This window comes from Lepus europaeus, chromosome 6 (assembly GCF_033115175.1).
Source record: "Lepus europaeus isolate LE1 chromosome 6, mLepTim1.pri, whole genome shotgun sequence".
In the NCBI taxonomy this organism is placed as follows: domain Eukaryota; kingdom Metazoa; phylum Chordata; class Mammalia; order Lagomorpha; family Leporidae; genus Lepus; species Lepus europaeus.
In genome coordinates, this window is record NC_084832.1 from 73960518 (window position 1) to 73971041 (window position 10524).

Sequence of the window (10524 nt, forward strand, 5' to 3'; positions counted from 1 at the left end):
AGCAATAGAGGAATTGTGATTCAAAAGGAGAGACTCCATAGCCCCAGCCAGGGCCAAAATGAGATGAGCGTGTTGCACGTATAGTTTGAGACTCAGAGTTGACTCAGAAGAAAAGTCAGATGGGCTCTCAATCAACAGAGTCCCTAGGTACTGAAGGTTCTTGGGGGCACTAAGCACCAAGGGGAAGAGATTTTAGGAAGAGAGAGGAAGGATATAGAAAGGCTAATGGAACGGAGAGGCCATGAGGAAAAAAGTTTAAGCAATGGGTCATCTTTTCCTGGTGGGTCTGAAAGCCAATTTTTAAGTTGATCAGTAGAAAAAAAGTCACTGCTTACATTTTAATGTACTCTGGATATTAAAAAAAGATTTCCTCTGCAGAGGAACAAAAGTCAGATGGGTCTCAGAACGCTACTTATTTGCTCTGAATAACAAATAGCATCTTACGTAAATTGGGCTCAAAGTATGACTGCAATTTCTTTTTGTAGCTAATAAGCAATTTTTATACCATGCTGATCGGTGAGACTATTCACAGGTGAAAGGTCCAGGGATGACAGTTCTGATCCCAGAGACATTCACTACAAGTCTTAACACCAAGTTGCTTTAAAAGAATTGAAAATGTTATCTGATTTTCTAAAGCAACATGAATTGATATGGATTAAAATGAATTTATAAGGCTCAAGGAAGCAATTCATAATGCAAGATATTCCAGCATTCACCCTTGAACCTATCTTTTAATTAACAGACTTTTAGAGTAGTTTTAGACTTAACAACAGTGAAATGTCTGGAGCTGGACGAACAGAGTTCCTGTCCCTCCTCCTCTTCCTCTACTTTCCCACTGACTTCTCCAGTGTTGTAGTACATTTTTCAATACATGTATCAATACTGAAACACTATTAATAACTAAAATCTGTAGCTTGCATTAGGATCCAATTTTTTTAACAGTTCTATGGGTTTTGACAAATGCATGGTAGAGTGTATCTACCATTACTGTATTGTGCAGGATGGTTTCACTGCCCTGAACATAATATGAACTCCATGAGTTTATCCTGCTTTCACAATGAACCCCTGGCAATCACTGATTTTTTTTTTTTTTTACTGTCTGTATAGTTTTCGCTTTTCCAAAATTTCAAATAGGTGGAATTCAACACAGTATGTAGCCTTTTCAGACTCATTTGTTTGCACAAGCAATATGCATTTTAAGATTCCAGGTTTTTGCCTTTTGTTGCTCAATAGTACATTTCTTTTTACAGCTGGATAACATTCTATTGTCCAGATGTGTCATGGTATATTCATTTACCTACCAAAGAATAATTTCTTGTTTGCTTGCAAATGTTGGCAATTATGAACAAAGCTACTACAAATATTTGTGTGCATGAGAATGTTTAACTCATTTTGGTAACTCTTAAAGAGCATGATTTCTGGGTCATCTGGTAAGAATGTGTTTCCTTTTATAAGAAACTGCCAAACGACCTGCTGCTTTTGAAACTTTCCTTTTAGACTTTATGATGGAAGGGGGGTTGATTTATTTAACTACCAGTCTATTAAAATGAACTGACAATAGACAGCAGGAACACATACGTGACCATAACGCCGCATCATCAAAGAGTGAAGAAGAAGTGAGATGTCCATTCTCTGAGAACAAAGGAGATAAAATGATGTCTCCGGGAACATCCTTGTGGTCCTGCTCGCCCAGAGATGGCCCCAAGGTGTTCCCATCCTGAGCACTTTTCTTCCACACTGAATTGTGACTCCCTTTGACCCGCAGAAGGAGGCAGAAGTGAAACCATGACAATGCCAGGCCTGAGCTTTGGAGAGGGACGGCGACTAGTTTGGTACCTTGTGGAGCCCTGAGCTGCTGTGTAAGAAGCCTTTGATGGGGAAATCACATAGAAAAGGAGAGGTCCTGAAATTATACTGAGAGCAGAGGCCCAACTGATGCAGGTCACTTTCCACGTGGCCCTCCTGAACCTTCCAGCCCATCAGCCCCAGAGGACTGCAGCCTCAGCTGATTCCATGTGAAGCAGGATGATCAGGCAAGCCCAGGCAACCTACAGAACCCTGTGATAATAAACAGATGTTTTATGCTGGTAATTTCGGGGGCAGTCGGCCATGCAGCAATGGATACCAGAAATTTCCCTGTTGAAATAAATTTAACTCAGCTAAAAATTTGATTAATTTAAAATTATTCTTAAATGATTTTAAATTATTTTAAGAAGGTGGCTATCCTTAGTTGTACATAAAGAACTAGTTCTGTCTGCTGTAGTCTGTGGCCCCTTGAGCATCCACGGCTGTGTGTACTATGGCTGTCACTGCTGGCCATGGTGCTGTGCAGGGTTACATGAATTACCTTCACTTGCTCTGTTGCATTGGTGAGAGAGCAACATGAGACTGGAAAGCAGCCAATTTATGTTAATTCTCAGCTATACACTCATTATTGACCAAAGCTTTCCCATAGATGGTCACATGAAATATAAATAAGAATGCTTACAAAGCTCATTTTATGGCAAGGTCAGTAAATATTGCAATAAGAAATGTTTGAGTGGACTTTGTACAAGCTAAAAATCCACTTTAGCATGAAATTGAAAAAAATATTAGCTGTACCTTTGAGAAAATGCAATCATTATAGGAAGAAGCAATACATGTAAATCTAATTTTCTTCCAAAGACTTGCCTTATTATCACATTAATTTAGCTGCATATATAATATATATGCTGCCTTCCCTTGTTATTAGCATTCTGGCTATTTACTAATTCATTCAACTAATATTTACTAAGCTCTTTCCATGTGCCAGGCATGGACTATGCTAGGTTCTAGAAATAAATAGGAAGATAAGGGGGAGAGGAGAGTAAGGGAGGGAGACCAAAAAAATCAAAATACAGTTTAACTACTGTACTAAAATGGAATAAAATTAAGGTTGCTTTATGATAAAGGCAGTATGAGAATTAAAGGAAATTTTCTGAGGATGAAAGGATTCAGACTGGAGCTGAGTTGTGAGGAATCAGAGGCCTTGCCCACCCATCTCAGCCGTGGGTCTCTTTGTCAGAACACTTTATCCAGGGCCAGGACCAGGGCACCTCAAAAACTTTAAAAATGGATTTAAAAGCAAATTTATTTGGGGCAGAACATTTTTGAAATCCGTGCGACTTTTTTTCATAATGCACATTTTCCATAAACTTGCCAAAGGGCCTTGCATTCGCGGAGTGCTATCTGCTGGACTCTGGCCTGGGTCCTGGGTGATTCAGCACTCCTTTCGCTCACCGAGAACAAACCTGTCACTCACAGAACAGGCTTCCCCTCCCAGGCAGAGCCTGTAGGGTGGTTCAGAAAGGATCACACTCTTCTGACTTCTCAGACCCTGAAGACAGAGTTTTCTGGATTTTAGTTTTGCATCTCAACAGCAAAGGGTCTCGTTTGGTGGACTTTGGCATGCTTCTGCACCCCACTCCACCCCCAACATCTCCAGTTTATCAGACAAATCAATAAGCCTCTCTTCCCTTCAGTTCCTGAGTGCAGCTCCTTATCATGAACTCAGTGGTAGCTTTTGCTTTTACTTTCAATATTTCCGTCTTGAAATAAGATGGTGACCCAGCATCTGGTTGGTTTTATTCCTGGAACAATTATTCTCTTTTCTCTGCAGTGTGGGACCTCCCCACTTCTTTCACTCACAGGATTTTTAAAATGCTAAGGATGCCAAGGGTCTCACTCCATCCCTTTCCAAGGAAAGTTGGCCACCTGAGGTCATAACGAGACCACTACCAGAAAGTAGAGGGTTGAGGTCCCCAACTGCTCCACAAATGTGGTTGTTTAGCACCCTAAAGTCAGTTCTTTATGGAAATCAATGTTGCTGGATTACTTCCTTTCTGGCAGAATGAGAGTCAGTATCATGTGGTCCAAAACTCACAAACTGGTGGTCTGCTGGGGGATTGTGATCTGCAGAGCTTTCATGATGGCATTCACAGTGTTTTTTGAATCTTTTGAGTAAGGTCCATACTGCCATGGTTTGGATATGGCTTAAGTGTGTCTCCCAAGGGTTCATGTATTGGGAGCTTGGTCCTCAGAGTGTCAGTGCTGAGGGCTGGTGGAACCTTTAAGAGGAGACGACTAAGTCATTGGGGGTTCTGTCCTCTGATGATATTGCTGTAGTGATTGTGGGACCCCACTAGTTTCCATGAGCAGGGCTATCATAAAACAATTCTTCCCCACTCTGTGGCCTACTGACGTGCCATATATGATCCCTTGTTTCATGTGCTCATTGTACAGCATCCACTGTGATGCCAAACAAATCAAGCTCCCCAGCCTTGGCCTTGCAGCCTCCAACACTGGAGGAAAATATACCTGTTTTCTTCAAAGTACCCAGTCTCAGGTATTTTGTTATAGTAACTTAAAACTGACTAATCTATCTATATAAAACATGTAAGAAGTTTCATATAAAAATCTGAATTTCTAGCTTTTTTTAAAAAAAGATTTATTTTATTTATTTGAATGGCAAACAGAGTTATGGACAGAGGGAGAGGGAAAGAGAGAGAGAGATCCTTTATATGCTGGTTCCCTCTTCAAATGGCTGCAATGGCCTGGGGCTGGGCCAGGCCAAAGCCAGGAGCCTCATCTGGGTCTCCCATGTGGGTACAGGGCCCAAGGACTTGGCTCATCCTCCACTGCTGTCCCGGGCACATTACCAGGGAGCTGGATTGGAAGAGGAGCAGCCAGGGCTCAAACCAGCACCCACATAGGATGCCAGTGTTTCAGGTGGTCGTTCAACCTGTCATGTCACAATGCTTGCTCCAATCTAGCTTCTTTTAAAACCTTAGAAGATCTGATATAATGCTGCTCACGTTCCAGTTGGGAATTAGCTGTTGTGGAGTGATAGCTACCCTCAGAAATACAAACACATGTTTGCTACCTCATCTTAGTACATATCCAGTGAGCTCCCTGCTAAGCTCTTGTAGGCATTAGATTTCGCAATCTATGAACTAACCCAACTCCACCACTCTACAGAAAAAGAAACTGAGACTCATGGAGACCTCCAGACTTTCCTGGGCTTATAACTGGTTCATCGTACAACCAGAACCAGGTCTGGACTATTGATCTAGTTTCTGTTGTTAAGCAGGATTTATTTTATGCATTTGAAAGGCAGAGTTACAGAAAGAGAGTGAGGAGGAATTCTTCCATCTGCTGGTTCACTCCCCAAATGGCCAGAACTGGGCCAGACCAAACCAGAGGCTTCTTTCGGGTCTCTCACATGCGTACAGGAGCCCAAACATTTGGGGCATCTTCCACTGTTTTCCCAGGCACATTAGCAAGGAGCTGGTTTGGAAATGGAGCAGCCTGGACTTGAACCAGCACCCATATGGAATGCTAGTATTGCAGACGGAGGCTTAACCTACTACACTACAGCACTGGCCCGATAGGTGCCACTTTCTACCTCCAGGTTCTGTCTTTCTTCTTCAGGCTAGCATCCCAGCAATGAAGGTAGCCCAGCTGAACACCATCAAGCTCCTTGCAAAGAGGAATTGTGGCTTGATTCTTAGCCTTCTGGTTTTGCAGAGGTTTCGTTATTTTAACTTGATACTTTTCTTTTCACCAAATACCTCTTTTCTTCCCTATGGCACATTGTAGCAGGTGGATAAATGCACAGATAAGAAACAGTCAAATAGATTTCCGGTCATTGTGTATCTATGTCCTAACAGAAGGTATGTCATGGATTTTATAACACAGAACAGTTTCGTTTTACTCTTGGTCCTGGTGGATCATAGTGAACAAACATTATTGCCTTCGTGTAATCATGATCTTCCTTCCACTAACACATCCTGGTAGCTCTTGTGGGGTTGGCACTTTTCTAAGTGCTGACAGGGAGCTGTCACTACAGACCACGCCTTCCCACTGCCTAGGAAGAGTAGTCAAAGGCTAGAAGGTACACCTTCCCTCTTATCTCAATGACTGGTGGATTCTTGATAGTTTCACTCGTTTCCAGGAAGCTAATTAATGGCAATCCTAAAATCCTCTTTATTTTCAATGAATTGAGAGGGACATTTCAACAGAAGTAGGACAACTTCAGATTGGCTAGAAAGTTTTATAACCCTTCTCCTCCCCAAGAGATGCCCAGGATCTCACAAGGAGGTGCCTTGTGAGACTCACACCGAAGTGAATTTGGCACCTCTGACACAAAGAGCGTGTGCAGGCTGTGACAGCCTTTCGGGGAAGCCACTTCCCACATGTGCTCTCTGATCTTCTCATTGGTATTCGGAAGAGGAGGCTGGTTCCTCCCAGGGAGCCGCTGCTATGACAGCCTAGACTTCAATGCAAGAAAATAAATCCTGCAACTTTGATATACTCCTTTGAACTTAAAGACCGCTTTGGAGCTGAATTGTAAAGGTAAGCAGAGCTCAGCCATAATTCTTGAACTTTGAAACTATGTGTGTAATATGAGGACTTTCTTGGAAACTCTTCCTTGCTTAATGTGAAACTTTAACAAGCTGCCTAACCTCCCGCCTTTAAGAATAACAGCTCACTGTCAAAACTACACACACAGCTCTTTTTTTTTTTAAAGAAAAAGAGAAAGACACTGCATAAAAAAACAAAAAGTCTTCCATAATGAAATGGTCATGTAGATTTGTGAACTTATTTTTTAAGTGTTGAAGTGTCCACAGTGGGCTGGGTTTTCTTGCTGTTCTCAGGCAGTGTAATCTTTAAATTGTTTTAAAATGGGAACAAATTGTCTTTGTCACTTGAAAACCAGTCTCAGCATAGAATCAATCCTGTAAAGATAAAAATCTCAGTGGAATTGCAACAAATGTCAGTCTAGATCTGTGGGTCTTTATCCTAAATATCCTAAATGTTGCTTGGGCACAGGAAGAGTTTGGTTAAACCCTGCTGCTACACTTGTATTGGCACTTCTCTGACAAGGAGGGAAATCTGTTGGGATCAGGTGTTGGTGCCTTCAGGCCAGTTCCTTGTGATGGTGGCAAATTCAATTGAGAAGTTGGAAATTATTACAGCACAGACTAAGAGCCAGGGATTTGTCTAAGATAAAACAATGGAGAACAAGTTCAACAATATGTAAGGCAATTAGTTGTCTGATGTTGTAAATGAAATCCAAGATCTCTGTAGAAATTACAGGACCTGTTAACATCCTTATTCAAGATTGACCTGACTCTAAAGGTGGGAAACTCAATGTTTTTAGCTATCTAGCTGATCTGTTTCTAAGAGGGCGTAGCTGTAGCATATGTATCTGTCCTAGTGGGAAATAAGATGTTGAATCTTCTTTTTGTACTCTGGAGACCTTACAAGAGGAAGTGTAGACTATAGTGACGCTGTTTTTATTTTCTTAAATCTCTTTGTTCCTTTTCCTACTCTCCTACTTTACCTTTGTCAGACACACAGGGGCTAAATGAGTGGTAATCTCAAGCGGCCCCTGAGATCTCCAAACCTCCTTGCATGTACCTCACCTGAGAGCACCAATCTGCGCCCCCCTCTTCCACCTAAAGCAGACACATGCTTTCTCAATTGCTTTTCTCTCTGGTGACAGCACTTCACGTTTATATATAAGTCCCAGTGCACATTCCTGCAACGTGGGTTCCCTCTTTTTACAGACTGAGAAGACGAACTCCAGAGCACGCTCTACCTAAAGTCTGAAGGCCAACAGTTGGGGTAGGGGACGCACACTTAACCCAGAACCTATCTTCCTTCACTTTCCAGGACCAGGCTGCCTCACCTGACCCCAGGTAGTCTCATGGGCCTGTGTTTTGCTGCACACTGCTAAGAGGCTGCACAGAGTTAAGGGAGACACTCAAATCTAAGGATTTGAATGTTAGCTTCCTTTGGCCTAGCTTTGGGGAAGAAAATGTTCCCACCAGGCACACATTCAGGAATGTGGGGGTCCCTGGAACTGAGTAGCTGTCTGAGGATTTTTCTCCCTCTCTTGTTGGCCTGCTTCTTAGTAGTGTTAGCTTACATTTTTTTTTAATGGCTCAAGCAGAAAGCTGAGGGTTCCTAAGAAGGCAAAGCTGGGGCTGTTTACTTTGTGCACTGAGGACACCCAGGGTGTAGGCGCTGAAGGAGAGCAGTGAGCTTGGGCTTGCATTCCAATGCACCATGGCCTCCCTGGAAAAGTTATTTTTAACTTGACAACATTTCTACACATCTGCAATCCAAATACCCTGCACGTGAGAATAAATATTTAAGAAATGTGTTAGTTTCATTAACCAGACACATCAGAGCCATTCTCAGGCATTTCTTTTCTTGATCTAATAAAATAAGAAGAAGAAGGACAAAAAGGGGGGGGGGGATAAAAGTGAAATATATTGCCTATGTCAATTCAGGAAAAATTGCCTAATCAATTTTCTCCAGAAAATGTCTCGAGATTTCTTTTACCAAAGCTAGCATCTTCTCTACTGAAAGGGTCAATTGGGTTCTTGTGTTTTGCATCTGGGTTAGCCTGGGGTCTCTTCCTATCAGTGGCAGGCACATTCTGAATTCTCCCAGAAAGATTACTTGGGAGCCAGTCCCCAAAAGGTAGCCAAAGGCACTGGAATCATTCAACCTAGGAATAAGGCTTCTGTCTGGTTTAACAACCAAACTCTGGTGAAATCACTACCGTTAAATAACTCACGGTTAAAGCCTATCATTTATCTCTAGAGATAGCTTTCTTTGTTTTTGATATTTTAATTTTTTGATTGAATAAATGACTAAGGAAACTGCTGAAATTTATTATGATTTCATGTTCCATTTGAAGAATCCTTCAATCTATCTATGAGTTTCCACTGATTACTTAAGTGTGTAACTGTATGTGAACAAACGTGAGATATATAATTATTCTATAAATAAATCCCAAGACAGCAGGTGCTATTATATTAAAAGTTAGTAATCCTCTTACAGGTAAGATGGAAAATAATTTAGATATTCTGTTTTATACAATGTGGTATATTAGGTAAAACCATGAAAAGTGTGATCTGCCACCCACATGCCTGGTATATCACTAACAAGACTCACAAACAATTTAGGGGCAATTTAGAGGAACTTCTTGTAACTCTTGTACACTTTCCTTCTTAGATGGTTGTATCTGTAGACCATGAGCAGGGCCAAGCCACACTTACAGTCTCTGTAATTGCACTGATTTTAAAAAATAATAGTAATACCAGTAAGATGGGTCAAGGGAAAGATAACATTGGGAAATCTATAGGGAGAGAAGATGTTAAAAGAATATATTGTTCTTGAATTGATTCTGTGGAGATGCCAGAGAATAGGGAAGTTGAGCTATTTCCTTGAGAATCAGCATGAAATATTGAGGATAAAATGCTTGGACAGCATTTAACTTATTGTGTCAGCATTTGTTTTCAAATAGGGAGTTGTTCCACATTGGTGTCTTTAGATCACTTTGAGAGGAACTTATGCATACTGTAAATGTTTCTCAAAATGGCAAGATTCTAAAATGAGTCATTCAAGGAGTGATTTGCAGAACATCCCAAAGAGCTACCCATGGATCTCTAGACTCCAGTAAAGATCCACCAAGTAGGAAATTGTCATAATGGTCACATTGTTTTTCTTTATAGTACTGTTCATCTAGTAAATGTATAGCCTGTTACTTAGCCAAAAGTAACTTGGTTAAACAAATTGGTCATCACAATAAATTAGTCTAAAGTAAATGTCTCTCATCATTAAATATTCAAGTATGGGTCACAAAACATGGGCAGCTTTATAACACTATGTTTAAACATTATCTTATAATTTTCAGAACTCTTTTGTTTATCATCATGTATACTAAATTCACCCTCAAACCATTTGCAGTGCAGAAGCTTCTCAATTTGATGTAATCTCATCTGTCAATTTTGGCTTCGATTGCCTGTGCTTCTGGAGCCTTTTCCAAGAAGTCTTTGCCTATGCCAATGTCTTGCAGAGTTTCCCCATTGTCCTCTAATAATTTGATGGCGTCAGGATATAGGTTTAGGTCTTTGATACATTTTGAGTGGATTTCTGTGTAACGTGTAAGGTAGGGGTCTTGCTTCATGCTTCAGACTTCCGCATGTGCAGATTCAGTTTTCCTAGGACCATTTGTTGAAGAGATTGTCCTTGCTCCAGGAATTGATTTTAGCTCATTTGTCAAAGATAAGTTAGCTGTAGATGTGTGATTAATTTCTGGAGTTTCTATTCTGTTCCGTTGGCCTATCAGTCTGTTTTGTTTGGTTTTGTTTCTGTTTTTTGTTTTGTTTTGTTTTTTTGCTGGTACCAGGTTATTTTGATTGTAACTCCCCTGAAGTATGTCTTAAAACCTGGTATTGTGATGCCTACAGCTTTGTATTTGTTGTATTAGATTGCTTTAGCTTTGTGGAGTCTCCTGTGATTCCATATGAATTTCAACATCACTTTTTCTAGACCTGAGAAGAATATCCTCGGTGTTTTGATTGGAATCACATTGAATCTGTAAATTGCTTTCTGTAGTATGGCATTTTGATGATGCTGATTCTACCAATCCATGAACATGGAAGATTTGTCCATTTTTTTTATGCCTTCTTCTATTTCTTTATTTAA